Source organism: Crinia signifera, unplaced genomic scaffold, assembly GCF_055691185.1.
Source record: "Crinia signifera unplaced genomic scaffold, ASM5569118v1 HAP2_SCAFFOLD_131, whole genome shotgun sequence".
NCBI classification, from domain to species: domain Eukaryota; kingdom Metazoa; phylum Chordata; class Amphibia; order Anura; family Myobatrachidae; genus Crinia; species Crinia signifera.
In genome coordinates, this window is record NW_028142024.1 from 270,203 (window position 1) to 288,061 (window position 17,859).

The window sequence follows — 17,859 nt, forward strand, 5'->3', positions numbered from 1 at the left end:
ATAAGTGCTCACACGGATGCTTACACCAACTGTATACGACTCCTCATATATAGGTTTCTTTCAAAGTACTCCTCAGGTGTCAGAGTCGTCTCTTCCCATAAATGCATTGGGAGCTCAGGGCGATACTGAGGGCACGCCAATAAGCAGAGGACATGTTGAAGAATTCACCGGTAAGAATCCAGTCACACAATACCACGGCTGAGGCATATGTAAATCATCAGGGCGGCACTTGCAGCTGGATGGCTATGCGGGAGGTCTCGCAGATACTAAAGTGGGTGAAACTTCATGATCCGGCTCGGTCTGCTATATTCATTACGGGGATCCGGAATGTGGAAGCGGATTTTCTCAGCAGAAATTACTTGCAGGAAGGGGAGTGGTCTTTACACTCAGAGGTGTTTCAGGAGTTGACAGAATGCTGGGGGCTTCCCCAAGTGGATTTAATAGCATCTCGACACAATTGTCAGGTTCCACGGTTTTGCTCCAGAAGCAGGGATCCGATGGCTTGGGCAGTGGATGCCATGACTGTGCCTTGGAGTTTCCAACTGGCTTATGTCTTTACTCCATTTCCCATGTTGCCTTGAGTGCTGAAGAAAGTAAAACAGAAGACCCAGTTCATTCTGATAGCACCGGATTGAGCCAGGAGGGCTTGGTACTCGGACATACTTCAGTTATCGATAGTGCCACCATGGCGGCTCCCGTTGGGTATGAATCTGCTAAGACAATGTCCATTCTTTCATTAGGCCCTTGTTCGGGTGAATTTGATGGCCTGGATTTGGAAACCGCCTTGTTGAAAAAGAAGGGGTCTGCTGACATCAAGTTTCTGACGTGGAAGCTAACTTTATTACTAGCAATTGCATCAGTTGGAGAGCTTCAGAATTGGGAGCCTTATCTTGTTAGCCTATTTTTCTGGTATTTCATGAAGATAGGGCCATCTTGCGGACGGTTGCTAAGTTTTTAACCAAAGGTGGTCTCGGATTTTCATTTGAACCAGGAGATTGTTCTCCCGGGATGCAGTTGAAATCACGGCGGTCAAAATCCCGACAGCCGAAATCCCGGCACTTTGTCCCTCTATGGGTGTCCACGACACCCATAGAGGGAGAATTAGTGTGCCGAGCGTAGTGTGGCACCGGGCCCGCTGCGTGACAAGCTCAGTGAGCCCGCAAGTGGGGGCGATCCACGTCTCCCCCTTGTCGGGATTTCGACCGCCGGAATTTCATACTGATCCCGTTCTCCCAGTGATTAGTCCTCTAGAGGAGGCTATAATAAAGACAGGTTGGCAAGGTTAGATGTGGTTCACACCTTGCGCGTGTATTTGGACAGAGTTAAACCTTTTTGTAAGACAGATACACTGCTGGTGCTTTCCGATGTACATAAGAAAGGGTAGCCAGCCTACAAACAAAGCATTGCTAGGTAGTTTAGGTCACTGATTGCCTTTGCATACACAAAGGTCGGTAGACTGGTTCCAGCTAGAGTTAATGCCCATACCACGAGATCGGTTGCTTCTTCTTAGGCTGTGCGTCACAGGGCTTTAGCAGAGCAGTTATGCGGGGCTGCCACCTGGTCCTCTGTTCACACATTTACCAGATTTTACTGTTTCCATGAGTTCGCATAGAAGGACGTTTCATTTGGGCGAACAGTCTTGCGTGCTGTGGACCCGGGCGTACCCTCCCAAAGGACTGGCTATTGAACGTCCTATGTTTAGCTGTGTCACCAGGATGGACGATAGAGAAAAAGGAAGGAAAAGGAAATTACGGTTCGGATCCGTTTTCAGTCCTGGGGACACAGAGATACCTCTCTTTGATTGTGCATATTAATATATTCAGGCAGTGTGCTGTGTAATGTATCCTAGTGGGCTCTTGAAGATGTACTGAGGTCTTCTGGGATGCCTTGGACCCAACTACATCCCATGGTTACCAGGGATATTATATCTGTATGATGACCGCCCAGCAGCACAGAATTAGCGGCACCATATAAATACTGTAACCAGGGATATTATATCTGTACGATAACTGCCCAGCAGCACAGGATCTGTGGCACCCTATACATACTGTAACCAGGGATATTATATCTGTATGATGACCGCCCGGCAGCACAGAATCTGTGGCCCCCTATACATACTGTAACCAGGGATATTATATCTGTATGATGACCGCCCAGCAGCACAGGATCTGTGGCACCCTATACATATTATAACCATGGATATTATATCTGTATGATGACCGCCCAGCAGCACAGAATCTGTGATACCATATACATACTGTAACCGGGGATATTATATCTGTATAATGACCGCCCAGCAGCACAGAATCTGTGGCACCCTATACATACTGTAACCAGGGATATTATATCTGTATGATGACCGCCCAGCAGCACAGAATCTGTGGCCCCCTATACATACTGTAACCGGGGATATTATATCTGTATAATGACCGCCCAGCAGCACAGAATTTGTGGCACCCTATACATACTGTAACCAGGGATATTATATCTGTATGATGACCGCCCAGCAGCACAGAATCTGTGGCACCCTATACATACTGTAACCAGGGATATTATATCTGTATGATGACCGCCCAGCAGCACAGAATCTGTGGCCCCCTATACATACTGTAACCGGGGATATTATATCTGTATAATGACCGCCCAGCAGCACAGAATTTGTGGCACCCTATACATACTGTAACCAGGGATATTATATCTGTATGATGACCGCCCAGCAGCACAGAATCTGTGGCCCCCTATACATACTGTAACCGGGGATATTATATCTGTATGATGACCGCCCAGCAGCACGGAATCTGTGACACCATATACATACTGTAACCAGGGATATTATATCTGTATGATGACCGCCCAGCAGCACAGAATCTGTGGCCCCCTATACATACTGTAACCGGGGATATTATATCTGTATGATGACCGCCCAGCAGCACGGAATCTGTGGCACCCTATACATACTGTAACCGGGGATATTATATCTGTATGATGACCGCCCGGCAGCACAGAATCTGCGGCATCTTATACATACTGTAACCAGGGCTATTATATCTGTATGATGACCGCCCGGCAGCACAGAATCTGTGGCACCCTATACATACTGTAACCAGGGATATTATATCTGTATGATGACCGCCCAGCAGCACAGGATCTGTGGCACCCTATACATATTGTAACCATGGATATTATATCTGTATGATGACCGCCCGGCAGCACAGAATCTGTGGCACCCTATACATATTGTAACCATGGATATTATATCTGTATGATGACCGCCCAGCAGCACAGAATCTGTGGCACCCTATACATATTGTAACCATGGATATTATATCTGTATGATGACCGCCCGGCAGCACAGAATCTGTGGCACCCTATACATATTGTAACCATGGATATTATATCTGTATGATGACCGCCCAGCAGCACAGAATCTGTAAGAACCCAATACATACTGTAACCAGGGATATTATATCTGTATGATGACCGCACAGCAGCACAGAATCTGTGGCACCCTATACATACTGTAACCAGGGATATTATATCTGTATGATGACCGCACCGCAGCACAGAATCTGTGGTACCCTATACATACTGTAACCAGGGATATTATATCTGTATGATGACCGCCCAGCGGCACAGGATCTGTGGCACCCTATACATACTGTAACCAGGGATACTATATCTGTATGATGACCGCCCAGCAGCACAGAATCTGTGACACCATATACATACTGTAACCAGGGATATAATATCTGTATAATGACCGCCCAGCAGCACAGAATCTGTGGCACCCTATACATACTGTAACCAGGGATATTATATCTGTATGATGACCGCACAGCAGCACAGAATCTGTGGCACCCTATACATACTGTAACCAGGGATATTATATCTGTATGATGATTGCTCAGCAGCACAGAATCTGTGGCACCCTATACATACTGTAACCGGGGATATTATATCTGTATGATGACCGCCCAGCAGCACAGAATCTGTGGCACCCTATACATACTGTAACCAGGGATATTATATCTGTATGATGACCGCCCAGCAGCACAGAATCTGTGGCCCCCTATACATACTGTAACCGGGGATATTATATCTGTATGATGACCGCCCGGCAGCACAGAATCTGCGGCATCTTATACATACTGTAACCAGGGCTATTATATCTGTATGATGACCGCCCGGCAGCACAGAATCTGTGGCACCCTATACATACTGTAACCAGGGATATTATATCTGTATGATGACCGCCCAGCAGCACAGGATCTGTGGCACCCTATACATATTGTAACCATGGATATTATATCTGTATGATGACCGCCCGGCAGCACAGAATCTGTGGCACCCTATACATATTGTAACCATGGATATTATATCTGTATGATGACCGCCCAGCAGCACAGAATCTGTGGCACCCTATACATATTGTAACCATGGATATTATATCTGTATGATGACCGCCCGGCAGCACAGAATCTGTGGCACCCTATACATATTGTAACCATGGATATTATATCTGTATGATGACCGCCCAGCAGCACAGAATCTGTAAGAACCCAATACATACTGTAACCAGGGATATTATATCTGTATGATGACCGCACAGCAGCACAGAATCTGTGGCACCCTATACATACTGTAACCAGGGATATTATATCTGTATGATGACCGCACCGCAGCACAGAATCTGTGGTACCCTATACATACTGTAACCAGGGATATTATATCTGTATGATGACCGCCCAGCGGCACAGGATCTGTGGCACCCTATACATACTGTAACCAGGGATACTATATCTGTATGATGACCGCCCAGCAGCACAGAATCTGTGACACCATATACATACTGTAACCAGGGATATAATATCTGTATAATGACCGCCCAGCAGCACAGAATCTGTGGCACCCTATACATACTGTAACCAGGGATATTATATCTGTATGATGACCGCACAGCAGCACAGAATCTGTGGCACCCTATACATACTGTAACCAGGGATATTATATCTGTATGATGACAGCCCAGCAGCACAGAATCTGTGGCACCCTATACATACTGTAACCAGGGATATTATATCTGTATGATGATTGCTCAGCAGCACAGAATCTGTGGCACCCTATACATACTGTAACCGGGGATATTATATCTGTATGATGACCGCCCAGCAGCACAGAATCTGTGGCACCCTATACATACTGTAACCAGGGATATTATATCTGTATGATGACCGCCCAGCAGCACAAAATCTGTGTCGCCCTATACATACTGTAACCAGGGATATTATATCTGTATGATGACCGCCCAGCAGCACAGAATCTGTGGCACCCTATACATACTGTAACCAGGGATATTATATCTGTATGATGACCGCCCAGCACCACAGAATCTGTAGCTCCCTATACATACTGTAACCAGGGATATTATATCTGTACGATAACTGCCCAGCAGCACAGGATCTGTGGCACCCTATACATACTGTAACCAGGGATATTATATCTGTATGATGACCGCCCAGCAGCACAGAATTTGTGGCACCCTATACATACTGTAACCAGGGATATTATATCTGTATGATGACCGCCCGGCAGCACAGGATCTGTGGCACCCTATACATACTGTAACCAGGGATATTATATCTGTATGATGACCGCCCGGCAGCACAGAATCTGTGGCCCAATATACATACTGTAACCAGGGATATTATATCTGTATGATGACCGCCCAGCAGCACAGAATCTGTGTCCCCCTATACATACTGTAACCAGCTATATTATATCTGTATGATGACCGCCCGGCAGCACAGAATCTGTGGCACCCTATACATACTGTAACCAGGGGTATTATATCTGTATGATGACCTCTCAGCAGCACAGAATCTGTGGCACCCTATACATACTGTAACCAGGGATATTATATCTGTATGATGACCGCCCAGCAGCACAGAATCTGTGGCACCCTATACATACTGTAACCAGGGATATTATATCTGTATGATGACCGCCCAGCAGCACAGAATCTGTGGCACCATATAAATACTGTAACCAGGGATATTATATCTGTATGATGACCGCCCAGCAGCACAGAATCTGTGGTACCCTATACATACTGTAACCGGGGATATTATATCTGTATGATGACCGCTCAGCAGCACAGAATCTGTGGCACCATATAAATACTGTAACCAGGGATATTATATCTGTATGATGACCGCTCAGCAGCACAGAATCTGTGGCACCATATACATACTGTAACCAGGGATATTATATCGGTATGATGACCGCCCACCAGCACAGAATCTGTGGCACCCTATACATACTGTAACCAGGGATATTATATCTGTATGATGACCGTCCAGCAGCACAGAATCTGTGGCCCCCCATACATACTGTAACCAGGGATATTATATCTGTATGATGACCGCCCAGCAGCACAGAATCTGGGGCACCCTATACATACTGTAACCAGGGATATTATATCTGTATGATGACCGCCCAGCAGCACAGAATCTGTGGCCCCCTATACATACTGTAACCAGGGATATTATATCTGTATGATGACCGCCCGGCAGCACAGAATCTGTGGCCCCCTATACATACTGTAACCAGGGATATTATATCTGTATGATGATCACCCAGCAGCACAGAATCCGTGGCACCTTTTACATACTGTAACCAGGGATATTATATCTGCATGATGAGGGTGCAGGATAAGAGGCCGCTGTAGTGACAGAGGAGGGTGCGGGATAAGAGGCTGCTGTAGTGACAGAGGAAGATGTAGGATAAGAGGCGGCTGTAGTGACAGAGGAGGGTGTAGGATAAGAGGCCGCTGTAGTGACAGAGGAGGGTGCGGGATAAGAGGCTGCTGTAGTGACAGAGGAGGGTGTAGGATAAGAGGCTGCTGTAGTGACAGAGGAGGGTGCGGGATAAGAGGCCGCTGTAGTGACAGAGGAGGGTGCAGGATAAGAGGCCGCTGTAGTGACAGTGGAAGGTGCGGGATAAGAGGCCGCTGTAGTGACAGAGGAGGGTGCGGGATAAGAGGCTGCTGTAGTGACAGAGGAGGGTGCAGGATAAGAGGCTGCTGTAGTGACAGAGGAGGGTGCGGGATAAGAGGCTGCTGTAGTGACAGAGGAGGGTGCGGGATAAGAGGCTGCTGTAGTGACAGAGGAGGGTGCGGGATAAGAGGCTGCTGTAGTCACAGAGGAGGGTGCGGGATAAGAGGCCGCTGTAGTGACAGAGGAGGGTACGGGATAAGAGGCTGCTGTAGTGACAGAGGAGGGTGCAGGATAAGAGGCTGCTGTAGGGACAGAGGAAGATGTAGGATAAGAGGCTGCTGTAGTGACAGAGGAGGGTGCAGGATAAGAGGCCGCTGTGCTGTAGTGACAGAGGAGGGTGTAGGATAAAAGGCCGCTGTAGTGACAGAGGAGGGTGCGGGATAAGAGGCCGCTGTAGTGACAGAGGAGGGTGCGGGATAAGAGGCTGCTGTAGTGACAGAGGAGGGTGTAGGATAAGAGGCCGCTGAAGTGACAGAGGAGGGTGTAGGATAAGAGGCCGCTGTAGTGACAGAGGAGGGTGCAGGATAAGAGGCCGCTGTAGTGACAGAGGAGGGTGCAGGATAAGAGGCCGCTGTAGTGACAGAGGAGGGTGCAGGATAAGAGGCCGCTGTAGTGACAGAGGAGGGTGCAGGATAAGAGGCCGCTGTAGTGACAGAGGAGGGTGCGGGATAAGAGGCCGCTGTAGTGACAGAGGAGGGTGCAGGATAAGAGGCCGCTGTAGTGACAGAGGAGGGTGCGGGATAAGAGGCCGCTGTAGTGACAGAGGAGGGTGCAGGATAAGAGGCCGCTGTAGTGACAGAGGAGGGTGCAGGATAAGAGGCCGCTGTAGTGACAGAGGAGGGTGCGGGACAAGAGGCCGCTGTAGGGACAGAGGAAGATGTAGGATAAGAGGCTGCTGTAGTGACAGAGGAGGGTGCAGGATAAGAGGCTGCTGTAGTGACAGAGGAGGGTGCAGGATAAGAGGCTGCTGTAGTGACAGAGGAGGGTGCAGGATAAGAGGCTGCTGTAGTGACAGAGGAGGGTGCGGGATAAGAGGCCGCTGCGCTGTCGGGACAGAGGAAGATGCAGGATAAGAGGCTGCTGTAGTGACAGAGGAGGGTGTAGGATAAGAGGCTGCTGTAGTGACAGAGGAGGGTGCAGGATAAGAGGCTGCTGTAGTGACAGAACAAGGAGTATGTGACTCTTTGTAATAAGTTATAATGACTCACCTGTGCTGATATCTGTAGGGATTTTCACCTCGTTACACTGCTGGTCACCTCTCACATCCATCTCTTCTCTCTCTGTATCTTCTACCTTAATATCAGTCACATCCGTCTCTTCTTCTTCTTTATCTTCTACCTTAATATCAGTCAGGCCTCCACCCTGAATAACAACGGTAATATATTAGTATATGAGACACACACAGCTTCTCTACAGATCATATAGCACTGCGGTAAATCCCACCTACCTGATCCTCCTGTGGGGTCCTGTGAGACTCCTCTGTACAGTGCTGGGAATACAGAGGACGGGGACATCTCTCTGGGGTATCTCTGTTACTGGGACCATCTGTAGGAGACACGCAGTGACTGAGGACATGGTATATATGTGATTATCCTGGGAATACAGAGGACGGGGACATCTCTCTGGGGTATCTCTGTTACTGGGCCCATCTGTAGGAGATACACAGTGACTGAGGACATGGTATATATGTGATTATCCTGGGAATACAGAGGACGGGGACATCTCTCTGGGGTATCTCTGTTACTGGGCCCACTTATAGGAGACACGCAGTGACTGAGTACATGGTATATATGTGATTATCCTTGGGAATACAGAGGACGGGGACATCTCTCTAGGGTATCTCTGTTACTGGGCCCATCTGCAGGAGACACACAGTGACTGAGAACACGGTATATATGTGATTATCCTGGGAATACAGAGGACGGGGGACATTTCCCTGGGGTATCTCTGTTACTGGCCCCATCTGTAGGAGACACACAGTGACTGAGGACATTGTATATATGTGATTATCCTGGGAATACAGAGGACGGGGACATCTCTCTGGGGTATCTCTGTTACTGGGCCCATCTGTAGGAGACACGCAGTGACTGAGGACATGGTATATATGTGATTATGCTGGGAATACAGAGAACGGAGACATCTGTCTGGGTTATCTCTGTTACTGGCCCATCAGTAGGAGACACACAGTGACTGAGTACATGGTATATATGTGATTATCCTGGGAATACAGAGGACGGGGACATCTCTCTGGGGTATCTGTGTTACTGGGCCCATCTGTAGGAGACACGCAGTGACTGAGGAAATGGTATATACAGTATGTGATTATCCTGGGAATACAGAGGACGGGGACATCTCTCTGGGGTATCTCTGTTACTGGGCCCATCTGTAGGAGACACGCAGTGACTGAGGACATGGTATATATGTGATTATCCTGGGAATACAGAGGACAGGGACATCTCTCTGGGGTATCTCTGTTACTAGGCCCATCTGTAGGAGACACACAGTGACTGAGGACATGTTATATATGTGGTTATCCTGGGAATACAGAGGATGGGGACATCTCTCTGGGGTATCTCTGTTACTGGGCCCATCTGTAGGAGACACGCAGTGACTGAGGACATGGTATATATATGTGATTATCCTGGGAATACAGAGGACGGGGACATCTCTCTGGGGTATCTCTGTTACTGGGCCCATCTGTAGGAGACACACAGTGACTGAGGACATGGTATATATGTGATTATCCTGGGAATCCAGAGAACGGGGACATCTCTCTGGGGTATCTCTGTTATTGGGCCCATCTGTAGGAGACACACAGTGACTGAGGACATGGTATATATGTGATTATCCTGGGAATACAGAGGACGGGGACAACTCTCTGGGGTATCTCTGTTACTGGGCCCATCTGTAGGAGATACACAGTGACTGATAACACTGTATATATGTGATTATCCTGGGAATACAGAGGACGGGGGGACATTTCTCTGGGGTATCTCTGTTACTGGGCCCATCTGTAGGAGACACGCAGTGACTGAGGACATGGTATATATGTGATTATCCTGGGAATACAGAGGACGGGGACATCTCTCTGGGGTATCTCTGTTACTGGGCCCATCAGTAGGAGACACACAGTGACTGAGTACAAGGTATATATGTGATTATCCTGGGAATACAGAGGACGGGGACATCTCTCTGGGGTATCTCTGTTACTGGGCCCATCTGTAGGAGACACGCAGTGACTGAGGACATGGTATATATGTGATTATCCTGGGAATACAGAGGACAGGGACATCTCTCTGGGGTATCTCTGTTACTAGGCCCATCTGTAGGAGACACACAGTGACTGAGGACATGTTATATATGTGGTTATCCTGGGAATACAGAGGACGGGGACATCTCTCTGGGGTATCTCTGTTACTGGGCCCATCTGTAGGAGACACGCAGTGACTTAGGACATTGTATATATGTGATTATCCTGGGAATACAGAGGACGGGGACATCTCTCTGGGGTATCGCTGTTACTGGGCCCATCTGTAGGAGACACACAGTGACTGAGGACATGGTATATATGTGATTATCCTGGGAATACAGAGGACGGGGACATCTCTCTGGGGTATCTCTGTTACTGGGCCCATCTGTAGGAGACACGCAGTGACTGAGGACATGGTATATATGTGATTATCCTGGTAATACAGAGGATAGGGACATCTCTCTGGGGTATCTCTGTTACTGGCCCCATCTGCAGGAGACACGCAGTAACTGAGTACATGGTATATATGTGATTATCCTGGGAATACAGAGGACGGGGACATCTCTCTGGGGTATCTCTGTTACTGGCCCCATCTGTAGGAGACACACAGTGACTGAGGACATGGTATATATGTGATTATCCTGGGAATACAGAGGACGGGGACATCTCTCTGGGGTATCTCTGTTACTGGCCCCATCTGCAGGAGACACGCAGTGACTGAGGACATGGTATATATGTGATTATCCTGGGAATACAGAGGACGGGGACATCTCTCTGGGGTATCTCTGTTACTGGGCCCATCTGCAGGAGACACGCAGTGACTGAGAACATGGTATATATGTGATTATTCCTCACCTGTGCTGGTATCTGTAGGGATTTCCTCCTCCTTACACTGCTGATCCATCTCTTCTTCTCCCTCTATATCCTCTACCGTAATATCACACAGATCTTCCCCCTAATAAAATCACAAACATCTTACAGTCACTATTTATAAATATAATCTCTCTCACCCTCTGCTTCTATTAGTTGGGGATTTATCTGTAAGTCCTCCTTATTAGATGAAAATCTAATAATACTACAGGAATTCAGCAAACATAAAACTCATCCCTCTTCTCCTATAACTTTAAAAACCCTTTAATTGTGCAGGATGGAATGCAGACCCTGTAACAAACTAACCATCTAGGTTTTCTCTCCCTTAAACAACCTCACCCCTCTGGCTATAGCAGAGACATGGCGCACACTAATCAGACACTGCCTCACCTGAAGCCCTCTCACACAGTGATCTCCACCTCACTCACACCTCCAGGTTTGGAAGCAGACAGGTTGGAATAGTTCTTCACAATGGGCACTTGCAAGATCCCGATATTCTCCTTGTGCCTGCAAACTACTCTCTGTAACCTCCACTCTTGGACAGTCCCTATGGACTGACTCTTATAGACATTGGGGTGGCCACTGCCTGATTCTGTAGACTATGACTTATTTCTGATCTCTAGAACAGACTTTTCTCCCTCCCAGATCAGCAGAATTCTGTGTGATTACACAACAACGTTCCCACCTCTCTGCCAAAGCTTCCCGGGTGATTGTGCACATCCTGCTCTACTGATATATCAGTGCCGCAGCTTCACCAAACCCCAGCAACAGCCTCTCATCATGTGGTTCCCATTATTCTTCCCACTCCTCACTGGTGTGAGTATAAGCCATGGCAGGCCACTAAAGCAGCACAACGCCTCCTTAGATGTACGCAAGATAGGCAATCATTGGTGGCCATCTTGTACTCATGACCTCCTTACATACACTGCCATCCACCACTGCTACCGATACACCCCCGACACCACAAAGTAACACACTGCCATCTCTCAGCACTCCCACATCCCCCTACTATCAGTGCCTACTTCCTACCGTGCTACCTGTCCTCTCCATCCTGCACCCTCACATATCAGTCCATCCCTGTCTCCTGTGCACATCCCAGCCTCACATATGGTCTCTCTATGCTGCTATAATCCCATCACTATGGGAGCACGCAGTGATTACTCCTATACTGAGAACACACAGATCTGATCCCAGCTCTCACAAGTTACTGCCCCATCTCTCACCTGATTTGCCTCCTAGTCTTCTACATTTCCCTAACACTTACTCACACGTGGTACCGGATCCTCATCAGCCTGGCTTTCCTGCCCAACACTCCGCAGAGACTGCACTTCCTCAGGTGAGGATGACTGTGATGGTAATTGCTCCCTTATACTCCCCAGGACCTCTCTGCTGCAGCGGAGGCTGGTGATCCTGGGCCCCATCCTGCTGATCTAGCATAAAGTGCTTCTCTGCATCCTCCCCGCTGCTGCCTTCTTCAGTTGGGGTCTCACACGGCCTAATCCCAGGACCTCTGCTCTTCTCCATCTATAGTGTGTGCCATGGAAAACTGATCAGCTCCTGTGGATATCAGCATTATCCCTATGTGGATAATACACACGTTCTCTCCGGACCTGGCACCATCAGTGTTAGCTGCATTACTGAGGTTCTGCCATCTCATCCTGGCTGCACTATCACCAACACAATCCATAGAGCATCAGACATGTTCCCACCAGCCATTAGCCCACCAGCCTGGTCTCCTCCTATACAGGCTGTCACCACTACCACCTATTACGCTTGCACTGTCTAGATGGAATTCCCAGCACAAGGTTCTACTGCTGCTCCGCTCTGTCAGTCCTATACAGACCCCCTGTATGTTACTGAGCCCACTTCTACCAACACATTAGGCCATCAACAAAACCGAGAAGAAAATGTGGACCTACAGCATCATCCCTAGTGGCCCAGCGGTCGCTTATTTGGTCTCTGAGGTATCACCAGCGGTGGGTTCTGGCACTTATGTGACCGTCAGTTCTAGCGGAGGCACCTACCCCTAATCCCTCCCCTAGTGCCCGCCTTGTCTGCACATCTCTGAGCAACACTCACCAAATGTCTGCAGCTCATTCCTCTCCCTATGGAAGGAAGCATCTGCCTGGTCTTCCTCATTGCTTTGTTACATTGCTTCCCATAGTGACTCCTAGATCCTAGATCCTCAGTACTTTTCATTATAGCACAGTGATTGTTAAAGTGCAGGGGAGAGGACTAGCGATTAGCGTGGGGTGGGGGGGTGGGGGTCAGGAGAGGAGTAGCGATGGGTGGGGGGCCTGGAGAGCAGTAGCAGTATGGACCATACAACTGCTGTCACTTTAAAATACATGAATGTTTCCTTTTACCCAGCGATGTGAGGGGCTGGTGATTCTCAGACAGCTTGTCCTTATACAGACACTTGTGTTCCTCTATATCAGGGATGAGGAACCTTCGGTCCTGCAGCTGTTGTTAAACTACACATCCCAGCATGCCCTGCAACAGTTTTAGCTTGGCCAAATAGCAGAACAGTAGCAGGGCATGCTGGGATATGTATTTGAACAGCTGAAGGTTCCCCATCCAGGCTCTATATGGTCCCACTCCTCCATGGACAGATAGACAGTGACATCTTGACACTTTATAGGAACCTGACACACAAAGTGATACAGTCATCACCCAGACACATCCCCCGGTGTTACTGTATAATGTCCCATTCCCAGCAGTCACCTCTCCGGTCACCTCCCCCGGTGTTACTGTATAACGTCCCATTCCCGGCAGTCACCTCTCCGGTCACATCCCCCGGTGTTACTGTATAACGCCCCATTCCCGGCAGTCACCTCTCCGGTCACATCCCCCGGTGTTACTGTATAACGTCCCATTCCCGGCAGTCACCTCTCCGGTCACATCCCCCGGTGTTACTGTATAACGCCCCATTCCCAGCAGTCACCTCTCCGGTCCCATCCCCCGGTGTTACTGTATAACGTCCCATTCCCAGCAGTCACCTCTCCGGTCACATCCCCCGGTGTTACTGTATAACGTCCCATTCCCAGCAGTCACCTCTCCGGTCACATCCCCCAGTGTTACTGTATAACGTCCCATTCCCAGCAGTCACCTCTCCGGTCACATCCCCCGGTGTTACTGTATAACGTCCCATTCCCAGCAGTCACCTCTCCGGTCACATCCCCCGGTGTTACTGTATAACGTCCCATTCCCAGCAGTCACCTCTCCGGTCACATCCCCCGGTGTTACTGTATAATGTCCCATTCCCAGCAGTCACCTCTCCGGTCACATCCCCCGGTGTTACTGTATAATGTCCCATTCCCAGCAGTCACCTCTCCGGTCACATCCCCCGGTGTTACTGTATAATGTCCCATTCCCAGCAGTCACCTCTCCGGTCACATCCCCCGGTGTTACTGTATAATGTCCCATTCCCAGCAGTCACCTCTCCGGTCACATCCCCCGGTGTTACTGTATAATGTCCCATTCCCAGCAGTCACCTCTCCGGTCACATCCCCCGGTGTTACTGTATTATTTCCCATTCCCAGCAGTCACCTCTCCGGTCACATCCCCCGGTGTTACTGTATAATGTCCCATTCCCAGCAGTCACCTCTCCGGTCACATCCCCCGGTGTTACTGTATAATGTCCCATTCCCAGCAGGCACTTCTCTGGTCACATCCCCCGGTGTTACTGTATAATGCCCGATTCCCAGCAGTCACCTCTCCCGTCACATCCTCCGGTGTTACTGTATAATGCCCCATTCCCAGCAGTCACCTCTCCGGTCACATCCCCCGGTGTTACTGTATAATGTCCCATTCCCAGCAGTCACCTCTCCCGTCACATCCCCCGGTGTTACTGTATAATGTCCCATTCCCAGCAGTCACCTCTCCGGTCACATCCCCCGGTGTTACTCTATAATGTCCCATTCACAGCAGTCACCTCTCCGGTCACATCCCCCGGTGTTACTGTATAATGTCCCATTCCCAGCAGTCACCTCTCCGATCACATTCCCCGGTGTTACTGTATAATGCCCCATTCCCAGCAGTCACCTCTCCGATCACATTCCCCGGTGTTACTGTATAATGCCCCATTCCCAGCAGTCACCTCTGCGGTCACATCCCCCGGTGTTACTGTATAATGTCCCATTCCCAACAGTCACCTCTGCGGTCACATCCCCCGGTGTTACTGTATAATGCCCCATTCCCAGCAGTCACCTCTCCGGTCACATCCCCCGGTGTTACTGTATAATACCCCATTCCCAGCAGTCACCTCTCCCGTCACATCCCCCGGTGTTACTGTATATTGTCCCATTCCCAACAGTCACCTCTCCGGTCACATCCCCCGGTGTTACTGTATAATGCCCCATTCCCAGCAGTCACCTCTCCGATCACGTCCCCTGGTGTTAATGTATAATACCCCATTCCCAGCAGTCACCTCTCCGATCACATCCCCCGGTGTTAATGTATAATACCCCATTCCCAGCAGTCACCTCTCCTGTCACATCCCCCGGTGTTACTGTATAATGCCCCATTCCCAGCAGGCACCTCTCCGATCACATCCCCCCGGTGTTACTGTATAATGCCCCATTCCCAGCAGTCACCTCTCCCGTCACATCCCCCAGTGTTATTGTATAATGTCCCATTCCCAGCAGTCACCTCTCCGGTCACATCCCCTGGTGTTACTCTATAATGCCCCATTCCCAGCAGTCACCTCTCCGGTCACATCCCCCGGTGTTACTGTATAATGTCCCATTCCCAGCAGTCACCTCTCCGGTCATATCCCCCGGTGTTACTGTATAATACCCCATTCCCAGAAGTCACCTCTCCCGTCACATCCCCCGGTGTTACTATATAATGCCCCATTCCCAGCAGTCACCTCTCCGATCACATCCCCCGGTATTACTGTATAATGCCCCATTCCCAGCAGTCACCTCTCCGATCACATCCCCCGGTGTTAATGTATAATACCCCATTCCCAGCAGTCACCTCTCCTGTCACATCCCCCGGTGTTACTGTATAATGCCCCAATCCCAGCAGGCACCTCTCCGATCACATTCCCCGGTGTTACTGTATAATGCCCCATTCCCAGCAGTCACCTCTCCGGTCACATCCCCCAGTGTTATTGTATAATGTCCCATTCCCAGCAGTCACCTCTCCGGTCACATCCCCCGGTGTTACTGTATAATGCCCGATTCCCAGCAGTCACCTCTCCCGTCACATCTCCCGGTGTTACTGTATAATGTCCCATTCCCAGCAGTCACCTCTCCGGTCACATCCCCCGGTGTTACTGTATAATACCCCATTCCCAGAAGTCACCTCTCCCGTCACATCCCCCGGTGTTACTGTATAATGCCCCATTCCCAGCAGTCACCTCTCCGATCACATCCCCCGGTATTACTGTATAATGCCCCATTCCCAGCAGTCACCTCTCCGATCACATCCCCCGGTATTACTGTATAATGCCCCATTCCCAGCAGTCACTTCTCTGGTCACATCCCCCCGGTGTTACTGTATAACGTCCCATTCCCAGCAGTCACCTCTCCGTTCACATCCCCTGGTGTTACTGTATAATGTCCCATTCCCAGCAGTCACCCCTCCTGTCACATCCCCCGGTGTTACTGTATAATGTCCCATTCCCAACAGTCACCTCTCTGGCCACATCCCCCAGAGTGTTGTCCATAAACAAAATGCAGCCAGCAGGGCGGCATTAGGGTGGAGAGATTGTGAAGTGAGATTGTGAACGTGGCACCTAGAAGCGTGGATGTTTACTGCTATATCTGAGTGGAATCTTTTAAAATGACTTATATCCAAATGTAGATGAGCCCCAAAGCAGTTCGTAAGAGCTACTGTACTTGGTAAAGTGCTGGGAAATGGTGCTGATGATTCAATGTAAATGAATCTGACTCTCATTCCTTTTTTTCCCCCAAAAAATGTAAAGTGTAACGTGGGCTGGGTGGCATGAGGGAGATTGCTAGACTAATGAGGGAGAGGGAGATTGCTGCTACCGTATTTCAGGGAGGGTAGGCAACTATGCGCTGGGGGGGGGGGTTGCCCTAATACCCTAGGGCACAGGTCTTCAACCCTCCAGATGAGCCCTCCAGATGTTGTGGAACTACATGTCCCAGCATGCCCAGACAGTTTTGGCATGCTCTTATAGGAAAAAATGTGGCATTTCAAGTTGGAACATGTAGTTTCACAACATCTGGAGGGCCACAGGTTGAAGACCCATGCCCTAGGGCAAGCATGTCCAAACAATGGCCCTCCAGGTGTTGCAAAACTACGAGTCCCATCATGCTTTGCCAGTTTTTCTATTATGAATTTCTAAAACTATGTAAAGGCATCCTGGGATGTGTAGTTTCACAACAACTGGAGGGCCACAGTTTGGACATGCCTGTCCTAGGGGGAAGGGCTGCAGCCAGGATAGGGCAGGCCACACACTGCTGGTAGGGATGGACATCGATGGTCGATGTTTCGGAAACATCGATGTTTTTCTTTCGATGTTAGTGTTTTTACCATTTAATGGTGACCTTCCGATGTTTGTCACCATCGAATGCTAATCATTCGATGGTGTACCGATGGTGGCTTATTTTTTGTAATTCCCAAAAGCTATGCCTCCCCTGGCTGCTGTGTCTGTGTCAGGGAAACTTCCTAGGTTCGTTGGAGGCTGTCTTTTTCTCTCTGCTTCCCTCC

At 49.2% G+C, this 17,859-nt stretch overlaps 1 protein-coding gene and 1 pseudogene across 4 annotated transcripts in view; one reads left to right on the forward strand and one right to left on the reverse strand.

The window, feature by feature from the left end:
• Nucleotides 1-13,195, reverse strand: part of LOC146053256 (uncharacterized) — a 118,450-nt pseudogene extending 105,255 nt beyond the window's left edge. Inside the window, exons 1-2 of the transcript XR_014467705.1 lie at nt 12,444-13,195; nt 11,161-11,260 (exon numbers count right to left, since the gene is read on the reverse strand). The product of XR_014467705.1 is annotated as an uncharacterized LOC146053256 (transcript). The remainder of the gene's footprint in view (nt 1-11,160; nt 11,261-12,443) is intronic.
• The window catches only part of LOC146053253 (uncharacterized), a 97,221-nt gene that overhangs the window by 65,347 nt on the left and 14,015 nt on the right, over nt 1-17,859 (forward strand). The gene's annotated exons all lie outside the window — the stretch shown is intronic.